Here is a 26,309-nt window from a genome sequence, read left to right on the forward strand (position 1 = left end):
ACTAGTCCAAAGCAAAGGTATTGCAAACTATCCAATTAAAGGTTGATTCCAGACATGCTGATGGGGAAAAGCTACTGGAGCAGAGTGATCATGGGGAAATAGTTGAGATCTTCTGAAGACAGCTCACTTCTTGCCCTTTATTCTTTGGGTCCTTCTGCTGTATTCACATGAATCTTGTTTTCTATCTGAATCATGATGGGCCATCTTCTTCCACAACATCCTCCACTTCCAAAAGAGTCTATTAGTTATTTATTGCTGCATTAAAAAATGACCCCAACATTTAGCGGCTTGAATCAACAGTATTTATTTTCTCATAGCTTCTGTAGGTCAGGAGTGTGGCCACAGCTCAGCTGGATCTTCTGCTGCAAAGCACCTCACAAGCTTCAGGCAGGATGCCAACTAGGGCTTCAGTCATTCCAAGGCTTGGAAAATAAGAATTCTCTTGGTGAGGGATCCACTTAATTCAGTTACGTAGTTGTGAGGAGATTCATTTCCTTGCAGGAATTTGACCTGAGGGGTGTCAGTTCCTTGAAGGCTGTTGACCAAAAGAAATATCAATGGATATTTGTTATTAAAGCAGCCCTCCATTAGCGAAAAAATTCTATGATATGCTTTAATGTTCAAATTAAAAGAATTCTGCATTTTTACTTCATCCATACCATTATGTAACAACAGTTAATACATACACAGGGCTTACTACATTCCAGGCACTGCTTCACACACAGTCTGTGCTATTTGTTATGACAGCCCTTGTAAATTAATATACCTGTCATCAGGAATATTAATGTCCCAGGGTGATGTGTCATATAATACCGTGGTTTCCAGTGTCCCCTGGCACATCCCAGTTTCACTAGCTCAGGTGTGGTGGAAAACACTTGGGATTTGGCAGCCAAAGCAAGAATGATCTTGAGCATGTAAAATTAGGCCAGCTCCATAACTTTCTGTAAAGTGAGACTAATAAGACCTACCCCACAGGGCTGCTGAGGGGATTAATGAGATAATGTGAAAGTGTCTGGCACAGTAGCTGACATATATTAAACCCTTAGTAAATGTCATTTATTGCTTAAATGGCAAGTCACATGTTAAAGCAATTACTAAAGACACATAACAGAAGCATGGCCGCTGTTCACTCTATCTCCATGTCCATGCTATTCTGGAAAGAGATGGGAAAAATTCTCAGTTTTTTCTTCAGTGCAGGCATTTTCTTTATTTGCCCATTGCAATTTTTGTCCATGCTGGCCCAGATCTTTACTACTATCCTCCATTGTAAATGCAAAAATATCAAAACTCCAGAATGGTCCAGTTTCCAGTGTCCTATGAACTCTTTAGACTGAAGATGATTCAGAAAATATCTAAGACTCAGTGTAACAAAGAACTCCATCAGAGTGAACTCCAGCTCAATTCAACCGATGCTTATTGAGTACGTAAAATACCAGGCAGTAAGCTATTTGCCCATAAACTGAAATCCAATGACTAATATAACGAACACAATCTCAGTTTGTAGGGAAGCAAGAATAGTTACAAGAACAGAAAAGATACTAATTCCTGTGTGTTTTATATTGCAATTGTAGACACCCTTTCCAAATATAGAAATTAACAAAGGATATAGCTCATGAGATGGTGAGAAGTCTAGATGAGCAATCATTGAAATAAATAGAAACATTAAGCCTAAAGATGAGAACCAGGAAGGACACTTCAAATGTTTTAAATTCTTAGAAATCTATCATATGGAAAGAGGTCTCATCTCTGTTGCTCTTGGTAACAAAATTGTGACTTATAGTGAGGCCAAATTTACTTCAATAAAAATAATTTTTTTTGCTATGGACCAAATTGTGTCCTCCTACCCCCAGTTCATATGTTGAAAACCTGACTCCTCAATGTGACTATATTTGGAGATAGGGCTCTTAGGAGGTAGTTAAGGCTAAATGAGATTATAACGGTAATCCTATAGAATTGGTGGCATTTTAAATAAAAAGAGAGATAAATACTTTCTCTTCTGGTGCATATACTAGGGAAAATTCATGTGAAGACAGTGAGAAAGTGGCTGTCTGCTCACCAGGAACTCAATGGGCCAGAATCTTGATCTTGGACTCCCCAGCTTCCAGAACTCTGAGAAAATAAATTTCTGTTGTTGTTTAAGTGAAGCATCATGGTTTTTTGTTATGGCAGCCAAAACTAAGACAATGTTTAAAAATTGAAATTGAATGATTTAATGAGCATTGAGTAGCAAGCAGAGGCCCAGACACATGTGTGCTAGAGTGCATGATAGAAGGCATTTCCAGAGTGGTTTAGATGTTGGAGTGGCTGATATTTATGGTCCCTTTCTCCTCTGAGATCCTATGATTTCATAAATCTTTAAAGCCATATGGACACAAAACCATCTTCTCACTTTATGGAAAATGAAGACTAGATAAATTGGTTTTGTCTCTGTGTTAACCCTGATTGACAGGGGCTGCCTTAAACATGGTTTTGAGAAGGATTTTTGAAGCTGTGTGAAAATAAATCCGTGATAAAGAGAGCTAATGCTTATTGGGCACTTGTCATGCCTCTGGCCCTATGTTAAGCACAGTATTTGTATTAATTGACTTTATACTTGCAAAACTCTAGGAGTTGGGTCCTAGTAGATTCAACTTTTTTTTTTTTTTTTTTTTTTTTAATAAGAGAATCAGGGCATAGAAAAGTAACTACTCAAAGGCCACATAATTAGTAAATGTCTTCAGACTGCAAAACTAGTAGTTTGGCTTCAGAGCTTTTGCCTGTAACTATTACTATATACTTCTCCATCAATCCACTTGCAATATTTAATCTGATTTAAGGAGGCTGAAGAGTTACATGCTCAGAAGTCCTCATCTCATGATCTGTTTTTGGGGAAACTCAAACCAGGAAAAGTGGCCATAACATTTTTATTTGAATGCCATTGCCATTCAGACACACACCAGAAGAAATTTAAAGACTCTTTAATTAGTTGAGTAACAGATTAGTGCTCAGTATTTCAGATTCTGCAAGTTATATGGAAGCAGTGTTTGGAACTCCATTATTTCTTCCAAAATTCTGGGACCATATTCTCTCAGTTCATGCTATGATGAGTAGTAGTGTTATTAAACCACATTTCTCTGGCTCTTCAGCCATACATCATTGCAGGAGCACCAACTCCTTTCTTAATCAACTCCCACTCTCAGATATCTATGTAAGCATCCTGAGGATCATGTATGCTCAATACTTACCCCAGTCATCTCCTTCCTTCCATAGATCTCTCCCTCTTATCATTATCTGCTGTTGAGTTTTCTTATGCAATCTCTTGTTCAGGTTACTGATAGTTGCAAAACCATTTCCTGTCCTGTCTCGTCACCCAACTGTGTCTGTTGAAAGTTATATTATTGTCTTTCTCTTCTCTGGTCTATATTTGGTCAATCTGCTCAGGTACCCATGTCTGTTGAGTACTCTATCAACAGTCACCAAGTGTGACACACAGAAGTAAGTTTTGCCCCAAGACAAACACAGCCTTCTCTCCCATTGATCCCATCATGCCCCTCAGGATCTGACAGACAAGCAATAAGAGGCATGGGGAATTCCATGTCTATCCTTGCACAAGTCTCCATGTGTTGCACTTTAGAATTTATTTAAAGTAATCCTTTCTAACAAATTGGCCTCAAGAGTCCTGCATCTTTTCTCCTTCCAGAGAATCCCTGTGTTTCCTTTATTGTAGAGAAGGTGAGGAAAGATGATAAAAATCTACAGTCCTTGATCCTGCATTTTAAAATGCAAGATGTTAAAATCAAATAAAGTAGGTCAAGCCTTCTCCATATTTAGCAGAGACTAGTGCTTTCCTGTATCAGCAAATATTAAAGTTGATAGGCAATCAAAAGTGCTATATCTTCCTTTAGTATAAGAAAATATTACTTAGAAGCTAACATTCTATTTTTATCTTAGCCAAAGAAGTGGAACAAACCCAACTATATGACTTTATTGCTTATGATTTTGTAGATGGCTATTTTGTACACTTAAGTAGAGGTGCCTTATTTGTCATTTATTTGGACAATGAGTAATAGTTAACACTTTCAACTAATTAATTGTGAGTGAAGTCTGCTTAAATGCAGCCTGTGGTTGAGCTTATAAAACCCTCAGGGTTTTGAAAGCAATATTTAAAGTTGGAAGGTCTGATAGAATAAAATGGAGGAATGCACAAGGAGGAATACTATTTGAATTCAAGGCTAGAGGTACCTGGGGAAAACTTTAAGTCTTTGGTTTATTTTAAGATTGGAGAAAGTTATGAATATCCTCCATTATTCTGGGACATAATAGCACTCAGTTGGACAAACATAATAAAATGTGTAAGTAAAATTAAATGATGCTGCTATTCTTCCTAATAATAGCAACTGTAACATCTAAGGCATATGCTACATTCCTTTAATGAAAAAAAAAGAGAATGTAAAAACCTCTAAAGCAGGCTAACACTATTAATACAATAAATTATTTTGTAAAAATTCCCCTCACTAACATCAATGAATGATTTTAACAACTTTCAATGTAAAGAGATGTTGCCATTGGTTTAATGGAGAGAATCATTGAGTTGAAGGACTTTGTCATGGGGGGACTGCAACTTGAACCCTCAAGTCTTTCATCTCCTCCCAAATATGTCACCAGACTCATGCTTAAGCCTATTTGAAATTGTAATCACTGCTCAATGAAGATTTCAGAAACTCCACTTCTAATCTGTCTCTTGGAGTCCATGCTGCTGCTCAGAAGATGAAGTCTCTTATCTCTGTTATAGCCCAGCAATAGCCAGATCCAATCCTTCAAAGTGGGGAGCACTGGGTTTGGAGCAGTTGGGGCACTGGCTGAAACCTTAACCAACTATCTGCAGTTTGGCCTCAACATTCTCGCAGTCTAAATCAGGCAGGGACTTCATAGCCTGTGCCATCCTCTGGTACCACAAAAGAGCAGCCCTACCTGGGGTGCAGGTTGACCTTTTATTAGCTGAAAGTACTCTTCTTGGTGCATTTGTTACCTTTATCTCTTTCTCTTGGGCAAAATGAAACCTAAATGCATAGGACTTATCGGAGGAGGAAGAGAGAAGGAGAAGGAGAAGGAGAAGATGAAGCTGTTCAACCTGCAGGAAAGGACTGATGTGAAGGTTACTAACATGATCACACATGTGATGTGGTTAAACATCCTGACCACTTGATGAAAAGAAAACTCATGGAGTCACCCAGTGGGAAAGCCTTTTACCAGCTCAGACCTTTCTTCATCCCAATGAGTGGATGGATATTCCCCAAGAAAGAACTTTAAAATATCTCTCTGCACCACAACATCAAGAAGTCTGATTTAATAAACAAAAAAGAAGTATCATCAAGAACATAAACACAATTTAAGTTCACTAAACTCTGTGTGTGTGTGTGTGTGTGAAAGAGAGATATGCACACAAAGAGAGAGAGACACTTCTATCAGTTGTGAATTTAAATTGTGTGAAACCTGAAACTTTTATAATGTAGGGAGCCCACTTTAAAAAAAAGAACACAAAAATATAAATGAAATGTGGTTATCAGAATAAATGCTTATTTAGAACAAGAATAGAAATTGCAACAAATTATAAGTTTTTGACAGCTGCCAAATACCACAAAAATTTCAAAACTAATGATGATTTTTATTAATTAGCTGCCTGACATATCTGTATGTTACTTTTGGCTGCATATTCTCTGATGGTTTCTTCATATGACAATAATTTTGAAATGTAATTTTTCTTAGAAAAAAATAAAACAATTAGTCATTTAGAATTGTTGATATTTTTATTATCAATAGTTTAGAATAATTTCTTTTACCTTTAACACCAAGTAGATGAATAAAATGAAGACAATAGATTCAAGCAACTGATGGATGTGCAGCATGACAAAGTTTAAGTGAGATTTAAAATGACAATTATAAGCTCCATGACTCCTTGTTGTAAAATAAACCACTTTTCTATTATGAAGGAGGGTTATCAAAACACCATGAATCTTTGTGAGAAAAATAAATTCTTTTATTGAACAAGACTATATGTGAGACATGAAGAATCAGGAAGTCAAGGTTCCAACTCAGAATATAGAAAAATAGAAGCATAAGTTACCAAGATAAAGATTCTTGGACATATTTTTTTGCTTCTCAAAAGCCTACTTCAAGTTATTGGGAAGAATCAGATTTGCTTTATACATTTATCTATTTCTCATACATATAACAAAGAATTTGTTGAAGAAATTTAGGCCTGAATAATGTCAAAATGGGGTTACCTATTTTTCTTTGGGATAAAAACATATCCAATCCTAGATAGAAAACATTTTTCCATTCTCAAAGATTTCTAGAAAAAGACATCCAGAGCTATCCTTAAATGGAACGCTAGTGTTTACATTGCTCTCAAAGATGAATTCATGGATCTAACTATCTTACAGAGTGATCTCAGTTTCTGTTTTGTTCCTGCTAAAAAAAGACTAGCTTATGCATAATCTTTTATGTTTCAACCATTCATGCAATTTTGCTAAACTCTCCCCAAGTTCTGTTCTTTTGTTTCTAACCAGGAAAATTCTAGTTGCTTTGATATTTTCTCACATAACTCTTAATCCATTTTTTATGACTCTTCTCCTAATTTGATCCCTCTTTAGTTGTGCAGCTCAGTTTAGCTCATCTTATATAAAAATTTGTTATTGTATCAGTCAGGAATGTGTTTGCCTGAAAGTAACAGAAACATCAACAAACAGTATCTTAAGCAGGAAAGGGGTTTATTTGTCTTAAAATGCAATAAAAGCACAGGAGTAGGCAATAAAGGGCAGGCTGGTAGCTCAGTGATGTCATTAAGGATCCTTTCTTTTCCTTCATCTTCCCTCTCTGCTACCCACAGGATGAGGCCTCTCTCAGCACACTTATAATCTCCTGGTCACTAGATGACCATTGCACTTCTAGGCTCATGCTCATATTACACACAGGAAGATGAAGGAAAGGACTTCACTCCTCTGGCAAGAGCCAGAAGCTATTTCTCTACCATTGAATCAAGGTTGGCCTTGTAACTTGTCATGACCAAAAGAAGATGAAAGAATTAAAGATATTCCATTTACAAGCCTGGGCTAAGAAGTCCTGCACTCTATCACTCTCTCTTGGAAACCTGCTTTGATATGACTAAAACAACCATCTAGAGGGAAAAAAAGACCATGTGTATCAGAGATTAGCTGTCTCAGTGGAGGCTACATTAGATCAGTAAGCCCCCAACTGACCCACATCTAGCCACAGACACTTGTGTGTGTTAGCCTAGATTATGAAGACTGCCCAGCTGAACCTCCACCTAAAGCAGTAACCAGAAGAGTCATGAGCTAAGTAAATGGTTGTTTGAAGCCACTAAATTCTGGGGTCTTTCCTTATGTGGCAAAAGCTAACTGATACATAAGAGTTCTTTCAAGTTACACCATTCCCACTCAGTAGCTCCACTGACTTAAATGAATTCATTGCCGTTCTGGCTGAATGCTTATATCTCCATTTATCATCAGTAGGAACTGAGTGGTCCCTTTAACGTCTTTCTGCAAACTTCCCAGTTTTAGATAAGAAGGCAATGAGCCTAAGTGGACTTCTCTTGTGCATATCCCACACATGGTTCCATATTTTTTGCACAGATTGATTGTAGGACAGTAGGTTGCTTACCACAGTCATTCCTTCTTGCTTTTAGATGTTGCTGTGGGTAAGAGATCTCAATGTGTAATATCCCTCAATCTTCAGAGCCTAGTTATCAAACATTTGGAATCACTTTAAGCTTCCTCTCTGTTGGCTTGAGGTGAATGGGGAATACCCCTCTTGCCCTTGAGTGAATGGATGGGATTTACCATATACCACCTGCCTCTAAAAATCCCTCTATCATCTCCTGTAACCCAATCCTTGATACCCAACTTGGTGTACTGGGTTAAGAATCTTTTAACTGATTTGGATCATTCTTTTGCAAATTCCACATTGTGGCTTCTCACCTCACATTAAAATGTGACACCTATTTTCATTTTATCATTCTGTTCATTGACATAAACTGAAAAATCTGCATGTGGAGACTATTTCATCAGAAAATACTGGAGTCATTTGGGGCCAGAGGTAGAAAGGGGAGGAAGTTAGTTAGCAGCCTTCCAGAATTCAGAATTTAGCAGAAAGTATACCACATCTTACCTCAAATTTTAATCAGAAAACTCTACATTCACTTGAATAGTATCCTTTCCACTTGGGATTCGTAGCTACCTGAAGGGCTATAAACAAAATGTAATGAATGCCAGTGAGAAGGTGTCATAAATGTTGAGAGGACTCCTGGTAGGGTGCTGCAGGAAGCAGCTGCCCTACAATGTCTGTTCTTATTTAATATCTTCATTCACAAGCCAGAATAGGGAACAGACAGCAGACTGATGAAATTCACAGATGGTACTCATTTGGGAGATATTATGAATACCAGGATATCAGAAAAAATGATACAAAAGGACCCAGAGAAGGAATAACAATGAGACTTGACTTTGAAAATGCAAAGCGGTATGTCTGAATATAAAAAAAGAAAATCTCCAACATTTAAATAGAGGAGAGAAAACCAGAAGTCAATGTTGAAAGTGACATCAAGTTGGGATAATGAAATTAAATTTACAAATGGGCCTTTTGAAATAGAGCAGTAAAATTACTACTATATTTCTTAATCTGTGATCTCTGAAAGACGAATTAGGTGTTGCTGTTACGTGCTCCCATATCCTTAGCACATCACATTGTTTTTATAAAATAACCTTTAGATTTGTCTATCCTTCCTCATCAGACTCTGTGTTTCTTGAGCACGAAAACTGGGTTATACTCCTTGCTGTCAACTTCAGGCCTGGTTCAGTGCCTGGCACATAGTTAGACACTGGATAAACATATCTTGCAAGTAAAAAGGAACTACTTCTAACAGCATCTCTTTGAATGAGATGTGATGGTAAAAGTCATCAGATAATACTTAGGATTTTGGGACTCTAAGAGGGAGCAAGGAAGAGTTACACAGAAATTGGGAATAACAATAACCACCTTTCCTTTGTACAGAATTTTCATAATTAGTCTTTTATGTTTTTTCTTCAAACAGTAAGTCGCATCTTCAAAAGGGACAGAGGGGTTGAACTCACTGTGGAGATAAAAATGTTTGAGAATTGTAGATCTCTGTCTGATTTGCAGAAATTATTTGTCAGTTTGAGCATTACATCAGACATACAAGGCATGTTATCACAGAGGGGAGGAGGTGAACATTGACAAGCACAGTTCTCCAAGTACAGTTCTGGGACCTCTACCGGTCCTTAAAATTCATTCAGGGGATCCACAAGGTCAAAATTATTTTCACAGGATACTAAGATGTTATTTGTCTCTTTTAGTCTCATTCTCTTTTGAGTGTACAGTGGAGTCTTCCACAGGCTAAATAATGTGAGGATATCATTGCCTTAATGGCTAGGGAAGTGTTTGCTTGTGTATCCTTGTGGGTGGAATTTTTCACAGCTTGAATTTCTAATGCAACAAATATCGATAGATATGACACACACAAACAAAAGCCTCTTGGGGTCCTTAATAAATTTCAAAAATGTAAAGCCATGCTGAGACCAAAAAATTTGAGAATTACGTTGAGTTCAGACATTGGCTCAAACAGACGTAGGTTAGAATTCCCATTTCACTGATTTTACCCTTTTCTAAGTCTTAGGGATCCTGGCATAAGAATGACGTTTACTTCACGGAGCTGTTGTGAGGATGCAATACGAAAATATGGATGAAGAATGGAGCTCAGTGCTGAGCACACAGTCAAGCCTTAATAAGTGGTTTATCATCATTGTAAAGGAGTGATAATGTGCAGTGACTTCCAAGAGCATTTTTATGACCCTTTGGAAACCAGGTTTCCTTTGCCGGACTGCATCCACCCCCCAAGGACAGTAGAGGAGAGGAGTTAAGAGGGCGGAGCCTTCCTTCCTCCTTCTTGAAATCGATGAGAAATTGATGATTCTGCTGCTTCTGACTTTTGGAGGCTGTGGCTTCATTAATTTCAAAACTGCCGCTAGAAGCTCCTGTGTGTAAATCAGAGCATGAAACAGATGATGTCTCCCTTCTGGTGGTTAGAACAGGAGGGCATCAGTTTGGAGCAGGAGGAGCAAAGGGCTCTATGTTTCTTACCAATGGCCTTTACAAAGACAAATCTTTGCCACTGGCAATAGTCCCACGTGGAGGGTATCAGGAACCAGGCTTTCTCCCTTCTTAGAGATAGCTGGTTCCCAAGGACTACTGCATTCAAAATAGTAATACTGATGTGAATATAAATCATAAGGGCAATCAAATTTACATTTCTCCAACACTTCCTAGTTAATGCTTTCACATGCACAGATGCTTTCACCAAAGCTAGAAGGTTCTTGGTGATTATCTAACCTAAGCCTCTGATGTAGAATTGACACAGAGGAAAACGGGACCTAGATAATTTAAGTTACATTCCCAAGATTATACAAACAATGGAAGTACCACAATCTTATTAAAATTCATGATAATTTGATATGTGCAGAGTGGATGATATTTATTATGTCCACTCTGCAGATTAGAGAACAGAGACTTAATATATTAACTCTGGGAAAGAGTTAAATCTAAGTAGCATAGCCAAGATTCAAGTCCAGGTCATCTGAGGGGACTTCACTACTTTATCTACAGAATTACTATCCTAAAAAAACAAACAAACAAACAAAAAAAACAAAAAAACAATAAAAAAGAATTACTGTCCTATTTTTGGTAATTCTTACTTCCCAGAAAAACGGTGGGGTAATGATTCAGGAGATGCTAATAGTGGCACCTCTACCCTCGCTCTTCCTTCTTCCACCAAAGGTTATAGTCCTCCTCTACTCTTACACGGACCTGTGCTACCTTAAAGCTCCTCAGTAAATCCCTACATTGGGCCCGGTATATTGAGGATAATGAGTATATTCGTGGGAGATACTGATGCCACTGAAGAACTGGTCTTCCTTAGGCAAAGTTGATGAATATAATACAAGAAGCACCAAAAGCCTCTCTTGCTTGGGATTTTTTTTCTTGACTATTTCGCTGCTAGAGTGGAAATCATTCCACTACCCATTTCTTAACATTAGACTTATGAAGTCAAATAGCAATGTCATTGGGCAGGGTGACACATTAACTTCATTAAACATCGTAAACTGGCTTTTCCAATTCGTATAGATTAGTCCTGTTTAAGGTTGGAAAGGCACAGGGAACTATGGTAAGAGCTATAGTGATGAGTAACTAGAGGGCAATCGGTATCAAAGGAAGTCCTACTATAGTTCCCTCTACTCTGATCTTATGAAGAGATGTTCTCCCTTTATCCCTAAAGCTACCGAAGCTGGCTCATTTGTGCCCATTTCCATAGGAGTTTTTGTGTAACTCCATCTCAGGCCTTCTTGGCACTAATCCTTCAGTCTTGTTTCTTCCAGTTCACGAGCCAACCAGGAAGCCCATTTGTACTGCCCAGAAGTCACTATGCACCCATACCCCAGGCATCTCTCCTCCATGCCAGTGTATGGCCAATAGTAGCTTACGACCTGCCACTGTGCACGCTGGAAGGGCTTCAGGCCCACCCGTGGTGAGGTTATCACACAGCAGCAATTCATTCCAGCAGGCATCTATGTGTCCCGCTGACACATCTATCAACTATGTCTTAGCTCCATGACAGCAGGAGCGATAGAGGCGTGCTGGAGCCCAGTCCTTGGCAGAAGAGCTGGTAATGCTGGGAGGCTGGTGGCAGCTGTCACTGTAAAGACGGTAGTGGCAGGTGGGAGATGAGTACAGTTAAATTGTATAGAGTGTTTCACAGCATTATTTGACCACAGAACAAGACTTATTGACATGTGGAGGCTCCAGAATTGTGTAGAACACCGGTAGGGTTGCACCGGTATAAGTGTGTATCTGTTTCATGAGCACTGAACAAAGCTTGAATGACATGGGCTCATCAGGAAACATTGCTCTAATATTGTGAAAGAGCTTCATTCTTATGTGTAGCCCCTAATTAGGGTACTTGGAGTGAACTCATGGACCTGGGGCTTGGGTTCAAAGCCCTTCTCTGCTTCCTATAAACTGTGTGAACCTAAGTTATTGGACCTCCTGAGCTTCTGTTTCCTCACCTGTAAAGTGCAAATGATGATAGCTGCCTCACAGGATTTTTGCTGTGGACTTCATATCACTATTTCGCGATCACGAGTACTAGTCTAGCAGTTAACACTTAGTCAAGATGAACTACGTTATGCCACGGTAATAAATCAATCTCAATCTCAAAATCCCATGATCAACACAACGAAATCTTTCCACTCGTACTACATGTCCACTCTGGGTTGGTGAGGGCCATATGTAGGTGGCCAGGCTGACAGTCTCCTCGATGTTGTAACCAGTCACATGAGACAGGAGGCCATCTCAGTCACCCCAGCCCAGGAGGGTTGCTCTGGAGAGTCTTGCACCAGCCGTCACAACCGTTGGCTCAGAAGTGACACGGGTTTACTTCAGCCCAAAGCCTGGTCGCTAAAGTGAGTCTCAGGATCTCACCTGATTGCACAGTGTCTGGATAGAGTGGATGCTCAAGATTCATTTGTTGAATGAATAAATGAAGGAATAAACCAATAAACAACTATATATATATATATATATATATATATATATATATATATATAGTGTTGTTTCCATGTGCCCCAAACAGTGGTTTACACCTCTTTTTCTTATTTAATGATGAACCAGACTCAACAAGACAGAAGGTTGGCTTACGGATACATTGATAGAAATGCACGATTTCAGAAAGATTTTAAAGCATTCTTTTCCCTTTCCAGCATTAGTTTAGAGGTTAACTCAAACGCCCCGAAGTGCTGTGTTTGGTTTGTCTCATTTTACAACTACTCAAGGGGACTGTGACAACCACCTTAGGTGTCTCCACCAGAGCTTCTACATCAGTTAGAGAGAGCTGGCTTTCAAGTCGGAATCTCAAAGTCCAGGTCCATCGCAATCGGAACCCTTTGAAGCTTCCTCATCCCCATCTAGTGTGATAATGTAATCTACACGTTCAGAAGCCATCGGAGAGGCAGTAAAGGGAAAACCCGGCAAAAGGAGGAGATGAACTGCTCTCAGGGGTGAAATCTAGCTCGCACGGGTATTTATCTTGGGCAGACACTGTTGTTTAAACTGAAAATAATCACAGCCAGTTCCGTGGCATTAACCGGCTTAGTTACTCCCGCATAAAACCAGGAATGAAAATGAGGCCAAAGGTTAGCAGTGAGTCTGAGGATGATTCTATTTCTATGCTAACGCGGCTTCATCCTGCGTGGAGGAGTGTTACAGGCTCACGTAGATTTCTCGGGTTATAAATTAATTAACTTGGGCTGTGTTTACCCGGAAAGGAGGAGAATGCTGGGTGCTCAACTCACCCCCAGGACGAGCCCGCCCCGCCCTTCCTGCGAGCTGCGGGGCTGGGGGCGCAGCCCTTCCTCTTTTATTGGCCTTGTCTTTCACCATCGTCTCAGTAGGTAGAAAGGTAAACGTATTAATCATCTTGAAATATCTTCCCCCAAAGGACGTGCCCAGTAACACCTACCCCGGGAAAGAGACCAAAAAGAGGAAGGCTCACTCAGAAAAATAAAGGTGGGGCAGGGGGGCGGGCAGCCCGGGTAGCCCAGCGGTTTAGCGCCGCCTTTAGCCTAGGGCCTGATCCTGGGGACCTGGGATCAAGTTCCACGTTGGGCTCTCTGCGTGGGGCCGGCTTCTCCCTCTGCCTGTGTCTGCGCCTCTCTCCCTGTGTGTGTGTCTCATGAATAAATAAATAAAATCTTAAAAAAAAAAAAAGAAAGGGGAGGAGAGAAGGCACTGAGACCGGAAGGGGGAAAAAGGAAGCAGAACAATAGAATTTACATAATGAGCAAAGGGATAAGGTTAAAGACATTATTATTTTTTTTTTTTAAATTCATATGCTGGCTCTTTTTAAGAACGCCTCAAGGATTAGAATAGACATTAGTCACATTCAGACCAAATTCGAGGAAAGCAGACTTGGGATATTCCTTCTCCTTAGGGCCCCAAAACAAGCAAGTGCAGCTTATGTATGGAGGGCTTATGAGGAAGGGGGTGCCCAGAGAAAAACAGAGACCAGACAACAAAACAGAACCCCCCCCCACCCCCCGCCCAGGGAAGTAACAGTCTCACCCCTGAAACATCTTGGAGGGCCCTGTCTGTTGTCATGAAGCCATCCTGTCAGGTAGTCTTAAAGTCGGCTTAGTTCTTCCTCACCAACTTCTCCCCTCAGACAAGGAGTGGTCTACCCCACGATGACAGGTAGCCAAGGGGAAACCAAGTGGCAGCTGTTGGCCCTGCAGGCGGTGCCTTCACACCCAGGGCAGCAGATAAAATAAAGCAGAGGCATCTCAGGTAGTTCTGCTTGGTGAGGTGAGTGGTGGCTCCAGGAGTTGCCCGCCCTCTCGAAGTGCCACTGCCCTTTGAACACCCGGTCAGGATCCCATTTCTTAGCTCCTCTCACGGGCTCCCTTTTGTGTTCTAGTGGCCCGTGGGCCTCTCCCCTGGCACAGTAACTACCACGGGAATCTGATGTTGACTTGTGCCATTATTTTAGTCATGGTTGTGTCACCCACTGGCTTGGCTTCCCAGGGATGGTGGATGTGCCTCTTCCTGGTTCACCACTGTGTTCCCACCTCCTAGCGTGGCCCTGGTCAATGCAGACATGTGAGGTGGCCATGGAGGGAGATAAAACCATTACCTAGTCCAAGTCAAAGACTGGCACCCCGGGGCACTGGGGGGGCTCAGTCAGTGGAGCATCTGCCTTTAGCTCAGGTCATGATCCTGGAGTCCCAAGATCAGACCCCACAGTGGGCTTCTTGTTCAGCAGAGAACCTGCCTCCTCCTTTCTCTACCTCTCCCCCTGGTCATGCTCTCTCACGCTCACATAAATAAATAAAATCTTTTTGCAAAAAATAAAAGATTGACACCCTGACTACCTGCACCTCCTCAGCAATTTTTTTCTGGTCACTACATCCTTAATCTGTGTGCTCCTTAAGGGACTGTCTTCAGTAACTTTCTTACATATGTCAACAGAGGTCTCATATGCTCGGAACCCATTTTCCCTATTGCGAACACCTTATATTCATATTTGTTAACAGTTCATGAACCAATATTGATGCTATTCTTATTAACAATCTCATTATTAATTGGAGCCTATACTTGATTCAGATTTTCATAGTTTTTACCTGAGGACTCCTTCTGTTCTAGGATCCCATCCAGGGTGCCACATCGCAGTTGCTCATCAAATCTCCTCAGGCTCTTCTTGGCTTGTACCAGTTGTGTGTGCTTTTGATGACCTTGACAGTTGGCAGGGCACTGGCCAGGTATGTTGTAGACTAGCCCTCTAACTGGGATCGGAGTTGAATTTGTCTCATGATGAGCCTGGGGTTACGGACTGGAGTGAGGAAGACCACAGAGGAGAAGCGCCATTTTCATCGCATGGAGCCAACGGCACAGACTAGACACAGGACTTATCGCTGAGGTGGCTGAAGGCTGATCCCCTGGCTGAGGTTGTATTCGCCAGGTTTCTCTACGGGGTGAGTTACACTTACAGATCTGGGAGTTCTGTTCCACACTCTTGAGAGGAATATGTCTAAATTTTTTTGGGATTTTTCTGCATGGGAAATTTGCCTATTCTCCCTCATTTATTTGCTTATTCAATTCTTTATTTATATCCATAGAGACAAGGAATATTTATCTTGTACTTAAGGCTATAATCCAACACTACACTATTTATTTTGTTGCTTAAATTATTCTAGCTTTGGCCACCGAGAGTTTTTTCAGTTGGTTCCTGTATCCCTTGACATAACCTCGTCCTTGTGAGGTTTTGGTTTTGGAAGCACTTATTTTCTGGCAGTATAAGATGCTCCAGGCTCACCTTGTCCTATCCCTAGGGTCAGCATTTCAGCCATTTCTTCAAGGAGCATTTCTTCCTTTTACTGGAGAACATTATTTGAAACCAAGAGAGGGCTGTTAAATGTACTCACTGTTACTGGAGTATTATTGCCTCTAGACCCCCTTAGCTGAAATAGCAAGGACATGTATGTGTGTATAAATCCACAGATACAGACATATCTATACATATTCTTATATGTAACCATCTGTATCTATGTTAAGCTAACCATGGGTTCATGGCGATATCTCCAATTCTAAGTCACTGCTACATGGACCAGCCTGGCCTCCTGGCTGTGTGTGTCTGTAGACTTCCACTCCAGTGGTAATAAACTTGGCTTCCATCACCCACCATCCCTTTACTCAGTTGTTCGATTCCAGGCTACACATACAGCAATATCAGAATTGTTGACGCATACCTTTATGTGTCAACCTAGGGCTTTGTCAACTAGAATATAGTGCTTCCCTACACTCATTCTAGTGTTATTTCAGTCTGCCTTTCCCCCCCTACCCTACCTCCTCTAGTTAAGGTCATTTTCAAGCATTTGTATTACAGTTGGAATGTTCTGTGACATTCTGCTTTCCATCCTGTGATTACCAGACCTTCTAAAATGGTTTTTAAGTAACTGGCAAAAATGAAAATTCACTCTTGGTGCTGTAAAATTCAATGGTTTTTGATAAATGCATATCATGTATCCATAATGACAGTATCATACAGAATTGTTTCACCACACTAAAAAAAAAAAAAAAAATCACCTGGGCTTTGCCTATTCAACCCTTCCTTCCCTTTCCTTTGAATCTCTGGAAGCCACTGATTTTTTTTTTTCTATTACTAGATTTTTGCCTTTTCCAGAGTGCCATATAATCAGAATCATCCAGTGTAGCCTTCTTAAACCACCTTCTTTCACATTGCAATATGCATTTAAGACTCATCCATGTCTCTTTGCAGATGGATAGCTCATTTTTTTTTATTGCTGGATAATATTCCATCATATGGATGTGCCACCATCTATTTATTGAAACCCATACCGGTTGCTTCCAGTTTTTGATGATTATGAATAAAGTTGCTATAAATATTCACTTGCAGGTTTTTGTATGGGTAGAATTTTCAAATCCATCGGGTAATTACCTAGGAGTGCAATTTCTGGATAAGGTATCTAGTAACTTTTAATAACTACCAACTAAATCTCATTGAGTGGTTAACCAAAAATATATTTTTAAACCAATATTTATTGAATACTGATTATGTTCCAAGCTTTGTAGCAAGGACTTTTACATCCCTTTTTTAATTATTCATTCATTCTAAAAATATTTATTGAATCTCTAGTATCATAGCCAGACTCTTCGAGGTGTTGTGGAGGGAGCCAAGTTCCTTGAGGAACTTTTTTTCGAGTTAGGGGAAACATTATAAATGAATGAATGACTGAATACATAAAATGGCAAGTGAAGATGAGCATTTCTAACAAAGCTATGGCAGGATAAGGTGAATTAGAGTGTCAGGAAGGATGTATTTTATGTCAAGTGGATTGGAAAAGGTTTCACGTGTAAGATGACATTTGCTCAGATCCTTGACTGAAGAGAAAGTGGGTCAGAAACAGTTGAAATTCTATGCAGAGGCCCTGAGGCTGTAATAGACCTAGCATGTTCATATTTCCAAAAGAGCAAGGGGGCCAGGGTGGATGAAGCCAATGAGAGAAAAGGGGGATGTGAGGCAAAGTGAGAGGAGAGAAAGAGGTTAGAAGAGCAGATTATATAGGATCTTAAGCCCATGGTGAGGATTTTGCATTTTCTTCTGAATAAGACAGGAAAGCTGAAGCAGAGGAGAGGTTGGATCTACCCAACGCTTGCCATGCCCCACTCCCCCTTTATCACTCATGAGTGAAGTTGTGCACTAGGGAATGGCCAGTATGGTATGATGCTGCAAAATCATTACAAAGGTACAGTTGCACAAATTTTACTTGAAGGAGGTGACGTGAAGGAAGGGCATGTGACTCCTGCAAGTGTGATCACAATGCTATCACCAGAAAATGGCTGTAGGACACCTTGTATTCTTTGTGTGTGTCATCGTGTATGTGTTCTCACTTTCATTCTATGTGTTACTCAAGGAAGACAAGGTCCTATGTTAAATTCTGGGAAATTTAGGCTTAATCATTCAGAAATGTTAGCCTGCCTATAACACTTAATGAGCACTTACTATATTCCAAGGATTTTCCTAGAATATATAAATATTTTTTCTACTATCTATATGATTTAATCTACTTAGTCTTCATCAAAAATTCTGTGAATTGAGCCATCATAGAGAAGAAGGAACTGAGTTATAGAGGGATGATGTATCCTGCTCAGAGTCACACCTAAGACACACTAGAGCCAGAATTCATCCAGTCTGTCTGGTACTAGAGTCCTAATCCTTAATAGACTCCCAACTGGTTCAAGCTCACATGGCTTGTGGATGAGAGACTTGATTCTCAGCTTCCTTCCAGAAAAGCAACTGTATAGCTTAGTTCACTCACATGAATTCCAGACACTTTCCTTGTGAGGCTCCTCCCCTTCCCCAAACACCTGTTTACACTGTTGAATTCTACTTCTAAATCCAGGACTGTGTATACAACTCAGTTCTGGCCCACTGTCCTGGAAGAGTGATCAGTTTGGGGGTGGGCATGTGATTCCAACTGCCTAAAAATATTTAATTTTGGAATCTTTTTCCATTGAGAAGAGAGGATCTTTATTTCCACTGTGAAGCTATTAGCGGGCATCTTGCCAGCAATTGAAGAGAGGACAATCTGGCAGCATGGAGTCGATGGTCAAGAGAGTTTTTCCTGAGCTTTTCCATTATTTGAGCCAATAAGTTCTTTTTGCATAATCCAGTACACCTTGGGTTTTTCTTATCTAGGTCTAAAGAATTTTAACTGATACAATAAGTTACCAAATAAATCATAGTTACATAGCCTTAGGAAAAGCTTCATTTATCAAATCCTAAGTTCAGAACTCCGAATTTTGCTGGCATATGTGGCTGAGGGAGCATTGATGAGACAGCGGTCCTAGCGTGGAATTAGAAGACTGGGATCCAAATTCCAGCCCCAGCAGGTAGTAGTAGTTAAGTAGTTTCTGAGCTGGTGACCCATTCTCTAAACTTTGCTTTGTCCCGCTATAAGACAGGAATTGTGCCAAATAGCTTGAGTGTTGCAAATGAGATAAGATACATGAAAGCATCTATTGGCATGGCTGGCACATAGTAGGAACTCAAAAAAACTTTAGTTGCAGGCCAGTTGCCCTGTACCAAAAACAGCATTTTGACTGGCAGTTTTCTGAATCATAAGACTAACAGCTTCAACATCCATTAATTGTGCAAATACCGGACATGATATGTGCCAGACATGATACTAGGAGGCTAACATCATGTGATCATAGTAGACCTTTCTTCCTATGAGACAAAAAGCTCAGAGAGGTAAAGAAATGTAATCTAAAGTCAAACAGCCTGCAAGTGGCAGAACCAGGATTTGAACCAAAGCTGGTACTGATTAAAGACTGTACTTTCCCCCATTTATTGAAATTCCTCCCCAGATAGACTGGCTCACTTGTGTCAAGTTGGTAACTTGAACCTGTCTCCTGACTATAGCACATATCTAGGGAGGCCAAATTTATCCCTATTCAATCTATTCAATTGAAAAATCAAGAAAGGTTTGGAGGGCCCTTTTTAAAAATTTCTTATTTTGGAGAAGATGCCAGAAAATCTACACTACTGAGGCCCAACCATTAATTCTGTGAAAATGAAGAAAATGCTTCTCTATCCACAGTTCTCATTTTCCTCCTAAAAGAAGAAGGGGGAGGGCGTGGAAATCCACATCTCTTCATTAAACTCTCTCCTCTTATTCCCAATCAATCTTAATTTTTAAAAGGATCCTCTGAATAATTAAATTGGTCATTGTGGGAAGAGGCATTATGATACAAGGAGACAATTGGTTTTATATTTGCCAAGGTTCTCAGGCCTAGGAGACTTGAATGCTCAAGTGAGAGAAATGGTAATATATTGCTAAAGAGTTCATTCATTGTTGTTTGTTCATCAATAATAGATACTTTCACTCAGGAAGGTTAAGTGACCCATGCGTTATTTGGGCGGCTTGGTTTTGTAGCCTAAAACACACTCAGAAGACAACCACATTCTTCTCCCCTTTAGACCTCCCCTTGCACCTCGAGACTGGTTTGAGCGGGTGTGCTGCGTAACTGGGACTGCAATTTAATGCAATTTCTAGTCCATCTCACTGATTGCAACTATTTAGTACGTTCTCAAAGAAAGATGATTACAACTGGCTGGTTCTTAATGCTTAATTTATTTACATGCATGCCTGCTACAGAGTTATTTTATTCATCTCCCAAATGATGGCATAAAATCATTGAAAAATGATGGGCAATAAACATGGCTATTGCGCTGCAGTCCTCGGTGGAGAATAACACCCACCGTCACTCCTAACATGGGTTGACCTGTATTCCACTGCTCTTAAAACCCAGCCATAATGAAGGCAGCACAGACATAAAACTCCTTTATTGCTACTTTGTTCTGACAATACTTGCACAATAACAGATTATTTTAGTTAAAATAAAACCCGTACCAAATTGGCATTTTTGTGTTGGTAACTGAAGCAAAACCACATATTTCCCCCCTTTTCTTTCTCTTTTCTTTCTTTCTTTTCTTTTTGAAAAGAATGTCATATTAGTTGGAAGAAAGGGTGAATATTTGGAACCACGACTGCATTCTAACTGTCTCTTCTGTTGTTGCCTGGGCAAGGCTATTCACATTAGGCTGAACAAATGCTGCATTTGCATTCTCGGTAAGTGCTAGCATTTTTCACATTTCTCTGGCAATTCTCATTTCAGTAAGAACACCTGAAAAGTTAGCGGGATTGCTTGTCATCCCATCAAAACTGGGAGGGGAAAAATGGGATTTTTTTCCTCTAAATTGCAAAAAGTCTTGAATCAGTAGAAAGCCTTTGCACTTTCTACTTGGGGATTAGAGTAAGAATGAGACAATAAAGTGAAAATGGGCAGAATGGGTGTTTTCTTTTTTTTTTCTTTTTTTCTCTAACAAAATAGCAGAGGCAAGTTGGTGCCAGCAGTCAGTATTAGCCCACATGCCAGACGGCAGAATGCATTAATGAGTATACTCTCCCTACTACTTCTTATCCAAACAGCATCTAACAGCCTTACATTCCTCCATTTAAAAAAAAAAATGCAGTGTCTATTTTTTCTCAGCCCAAACAAAACCCACAATCATGTTGCCTCTTTCAAAAATCACATTATGTTATTATAAATAAGGACAAGACATTTCTCTTCAAGGAGGTTTGCTAAAGGACTGCCATGCAAGTATTCTTTGTACTGCAATTATTAGAACTTCTAATAATGTCGGGTTACCCAAAGATGGGAGAGTGGAAAAATCAAAAGGTAACTGAGCATTCTACTCCCAACCTTGCGACCTTCCATAGGAGAATCATCACTGTTAGAATTTCTAACTTATTTCTGATAAAAGCTAACGTAAAATGATGTTTGAAAATTAAACCACAAAAAGAAGCAGGAAGGAGCCCTAGTTTCATGATATTTACACCTTTCTCCCCAACCCTCTTTTTTTTTTAAACTTTTAAAGGATTCAGACTCAGTGTGAGGCAGTTCTGGCTTCACTGAGATATAGGCACACCTCTGACTTTCTATCCTTAACTGGTCTGAAAGAGGAGAAAATTTTCTTTTTTCATAATTACAAATGTCTCTATTATCCAAAGAGATGAACCAAAAACATTTTTGTAGTTTTGTCTCAAAGCATGACCCAAAGGCGGGGTATGGTTAAGAGGAGATGATAGGACTGTAGATATTCCATCTGACACAGAATGCTTCAACCAAGAAAGGGGAAAGAAAAAAAAAAAAAGAAGTGAAGAAAAGTCTGGCTATTACAGATCTCTCTGTAGAAAGAGAACTTAGATGGAGAAAGCAGTGAAAAACACAGAGAGGAGTTACTCATCCAAGCCATGCTCTGCATCCCCCTGTCCCACCTGCCTGGCATTTCCTCACCATCCCTCTTTAGTGCTTTGCTCCTTTTCTCAGGATGGAGAATGCTCCGAAATTCTCACCTGGTACAAGAAGTGGTCGGTTCCCAAGCAATCCTGAGCACAGATGTGTGAACCTGCCTACAAAGGTGTGTGTATAATCAGAGTGGCTATAAATCAGAATTACCTGGTGCTTCAGGTTGAATGTTGGCCCCCACCTCAAAAGATAGATCCATGTCCGAATTCCTGGACCCCATAAACGTGCCTCATTTGGAAAAGGATCTTTGCAGATATAAGGAAGTTGAAGCCTTGAGGTCAGATCATGTCAGATTATCCAAGTATGTCCTAAATCCAATGACAGGTGGCATTATTCAACTCATATAGAGGAGAACAGACACACTGAGGAGCATGTGACAGGGGACGGAGGCAGAGATCAGAGTGACGTGACCACCAGCCAAGGTGCCAAGGAATGTTGACAGCCACCCAAAGCTGGAAGAGGCAAGGAAGGATTGTCCCCTAGAGCCGGCAGCAATTTAATTTCAGACTTTTAGTCTCCGGAACTCAGGATAAATTTTGGTTGCTCTAAGCCACCTAATTTGTGGTAATTTGTTGTGGCCTCCCTGGGAAACAAATATCCCTGGGCAAAGAGTCAAGATTCCTCTTCCAGGCTGCACCACAAAAGGCTTGCAGGTAGGCTGTAAGCCTCAGAGAGGTTTAAAGTCCTCCCAGGCGATCCCAGTGTACACAAAGGCTGACAGCCAGTGACTTTGGCTCAGGTGATCACACCTGCTTACCAACTAAACTCACTTCCATGAAGACCCCCAGACAAGCCTGATTGGGGAAAATTTTGCCTTTGCAAGTCTGTCGGCTTGATTTTTCTGACATTAGAGTTGCTAATTTCTCAGGCTCACACAACCATGGTCCGTTTATACTATTGTGATGACAATAACAAGATATCGAATCCTACTAGGCACAGTTTGCCTTGCTTATTTTATCCCCTGTGCAAACTTACCGTCTAGGGAGGGATACAGATACAGAACCAGGCAATTATAATATGGAACAGGGAATATCCCCAAGGATGAGGAGAGGGCTTTGGAAACTCATGGGGAGGAGGCATATGACCCAGAGTCAGGCACAAGGGAAAATTCCTGAGGGAAGTGGCAGCTGAGGTTAGGCCAGAAAAATGAAAACCTACCGAAAATTGAGTTTCTCACATGAGGGGCTGGCTGAAGGTATCCCAGGAAGAAGGAACAAGTAGCATGAACGAAAGTTGTAGAGCATTGGTTAGCAACCTACAGCTCCTGGGTGGGATCTGCACCCCACTAACTATTCCCACCCTCCCATATGCAGTTTTATTGGCACACAGCCACACACGTTTGTCTATGTGTGTCCCTGGTTGCTTTGGCAGCTCGATGGCAGAGATGAGTAGTTGTGACAAAAACCATTTGGCCTAAAAAAGCCTGAAAAAAAATATTGACCATCTGGCCCCTTTACAGGGAAGATGTGTGTGGTCCTCTGCTCTAGAATCAAGCAGAAGAGCTGACAATCCAGAGAGAGATGCCAGAGAACAGGAGTTTGGAGCGTGAACTGGAGAGTGGCATGGGCAGGAGCCAAAGGGGAGTCGGGGCCCAGAGTCCTCAGAGCCTATGAGCCAGAATGCAAGGTTTGGCCTTCAGGCAGAAAGCTCGAGTGAGCCACTGAGGAGTTCTAAGCTGGGCAAGTACCCAGTAAGAACTGTTTCTCAGAAGGAAAACTGACTGGTTTGAGCTGTATTGTTAATGAAATCAAGAGCTAGGCTCAAGCTTCGAACTCTCTGGGGCTAGAAGCCTGGGCATCTGCATCGCTGCAGGCTGACTCCTGCAGGTGAGCTGTACCACCTGCCCTGTGCTTCCTAGGAAGACAGCCGAATGGGGCAGCATAAGCCCAAGGCTCACCAAAAATGGGCCTTATGTCTCCAGTCTGACCTTCTGGCCTGGCAGGAGAAATAAAGGCCTGGTGACCAGCAGAGAGGCTGCTGGAGGCTGAAAGGCATGATTTGTATTTGTCTCCTCTCCACCACCCTCCCTTCCTTCCTCTTCTTTATATTTTGGTTTGGAAAGTGTAGACATTTCTGCATCTATTTAAACTGGATTTCAACCAATTGGAGATTTGTCAGTGAATGGGGTCGTAATAAATAAAGCTCTCCAGACTTTCTCGGAGTTTGAAGTAGTAATTTCATCATCTTTTTTTTTTTTTTTTTTTTTTTATCAGAGCTGGTCTTCCATAAGCCTTTTTGATGAGTTTTGCAAAAACAAAATCCATGTGGGCTGGAATTCTCAAACTTAGTTTCAGGTTAAAATTAAAGATAAACATTTACTGAGAGTTGAAGTTTTGCAAAAAAAAAAAAAAAAAAAAAAAAAAATTTGTTTCAAAGCCCTCTGTAACTCCGGAAAACTTGGCATGCTTTCTGAAATTCAGCCTTTCATGTTGTTAATCTTCCCCAAGCCCCAGTGATGTGACATAACCTGAAAAGAGCTAACTTAGGAATAAAATTTAAGCAATCAAATTGGTTAACCTTTCAACATTGACAAATCAGCTTAGCAAATACTATGGCAGGTGTCATATGTGATGGTTGAGGTGTCCAGATGGGACATCAGCTAATGGTCATGCCTGTCACTGACCCATCATTCCAATGAAGAGGAACAAGACTCATTGTCTTACAGCACTGAAGACACACTCCACTAGCTTTGAGCCCAACTATCAATTGTTTTTTTTTTAAGTTATAGCTTATTTTATGATATTTACTCACAAATGAAAGCACAGCATAAATAATGTTAAAATAGAATAAATCTACTTTCCGTAGAAGGGACTTTACGGGGTTTAGAAGGTAGAATAATGTATGATGACTGAAGGAGGTATTGATATATAAACAGAAAAACCTGGAGATACAAATGAGTGAAAAAGGGAACAAAATGACTTGGAAATCCCCTTCCCTGGTGACCAAAGGCAAAAGTGACGTTTGTTTCTGTGTTCATAAGCCTGTGTTTGAAGGCTATTTTTTAAATTGTGACTGCCCAACCGATGAATAAGAGAAGGTATTTTTCACCTTTTCTGACTTGGCAGTCTGGAATGGTTTGCAGTGAAATGTTAACAATAGAAAATGAGGCACGTATTGTTCGAGGTCAGCCACAGGAAAGCAAGATCTTAACTTATGACAGTCCTGGTACAAACTTGTAAAGGGCTGATGCCCTTCTCAATCGCCATGCTTTGTAACACAGGAGTTAACAAATGGTCCAAAATATGGGTGAAGAACTGATCTCCCCCGCACCAGTTACAATAAAATGCTTTATAGATTGACCTGAAATGGGAAATAGGAAAATTGGACTATTTGGGGCTTTGCTAAATAGAAATTCCATTTTCCCACTCTTGGTTCCCACAAGGAGGAGAGTTTCTCTGGCTTCTTTATTTTTATATTGGAGAAAAAGAATAACTGAGTATGCTCATCCTAGCTCCCTGTTTCTCTTGAGATGGCTGCCCACAGGGAACATTCTTTTGCCTTTGCTTCTCTGCTGCTCCTGCAGGAGAAGGGTCAGGGGGCCTACTGGCTCCAGTATTGGTGCAACCCAGTACGTATGTCTGCCTAACTCCAAAACTGAATAGTCGTAAGTCCACTTGGCTTCCAGAACTTATTTGTCTCTCCAACTTCGTCTCCATCAGCATCTTCATTCTTTATCTCTTTCACGTTTTCAAATTATTCAAAACTTGAGCAGAAGCAAAACCCCAACATTTAGCATGCCTTCTGTATCACTTCAATTAGTATTGGCAAAAATGGTACCAGAAACTTAATGGTCTCTGATAAGTTTTATCCTCACCAGGATGTTAACACCATACGGGTGTCAGCTGTCCCAAGTTACAATCCATGGACTTTTAAACACCGTTGGAAGAAATGTTCCTACAAGAGCCTAATGGCACTCTGTTTTTACCATTAGAGATAAAGTGAATTCGCCTCTATGTTGACTTCATTCTCAGAGGTAGTCATGGGAGAACTTCCTACCTTCTAGCAATGGTTTAGGAATTTGGATAGTGGCAGCTCCAGTCACTCATGAACTCTGTTTAGTACTCTGGCCTTCACAAAATCTTGTGAACATTTTGGTTTTATGTTGCTATGTTCATTACTGCCGATTCCTATCATGAAATTGGTTAGGCCTCAGAGATCTTCCTTCCCCAAATTTTTTGACTTCCTGTGTAATTACTAAATTCAAAATCAGCTTGAACTCCTGTAGGAAAAGTATCTTTTGAGGTATGAACCAGCCACATGAATTTAAGGATGGTTCACTCTCTTAGCCATGAAGG

The 26,309-nt window shown here is 40.5% G+C and overlaps 1 long non-coding RNA gene across 1 annotated transcript; it reads right to left on the reverse strand.

Annotated features, from left to right (window-relative positions):
* Window positions 1-288: 288 nt before the first annotated feature.
* Window positions 289-22,465, reverse strand: LOC121480939. The gene is made up of 2 exons (XR_005985151.1): window positions 22,165-22,465; window positions 289-535 (listed from the first exon to the last, which is right to left on the reverse strand). It is a non-coding gene; the product is annotated as an uncharacterized LOC121480939 (long non-coding RNA).
* Between the last annotated feature and the right edge of the window lie 3,844 nt (window positions 22,466-26,309).

Source organism: Vulpes lagopus, chromosome 23 (assembly GCF_018345385.1).
Source record: "Vulpes lagopus strain Blue_001 chromosome 23, ASM1834538v1, whole genome shotgun sequence".
NCBI lineage: Eukaryota > Metazoa > Chordata > Mammalia > Carnivora > Canidae > Vulpes > Vulpes lagopus.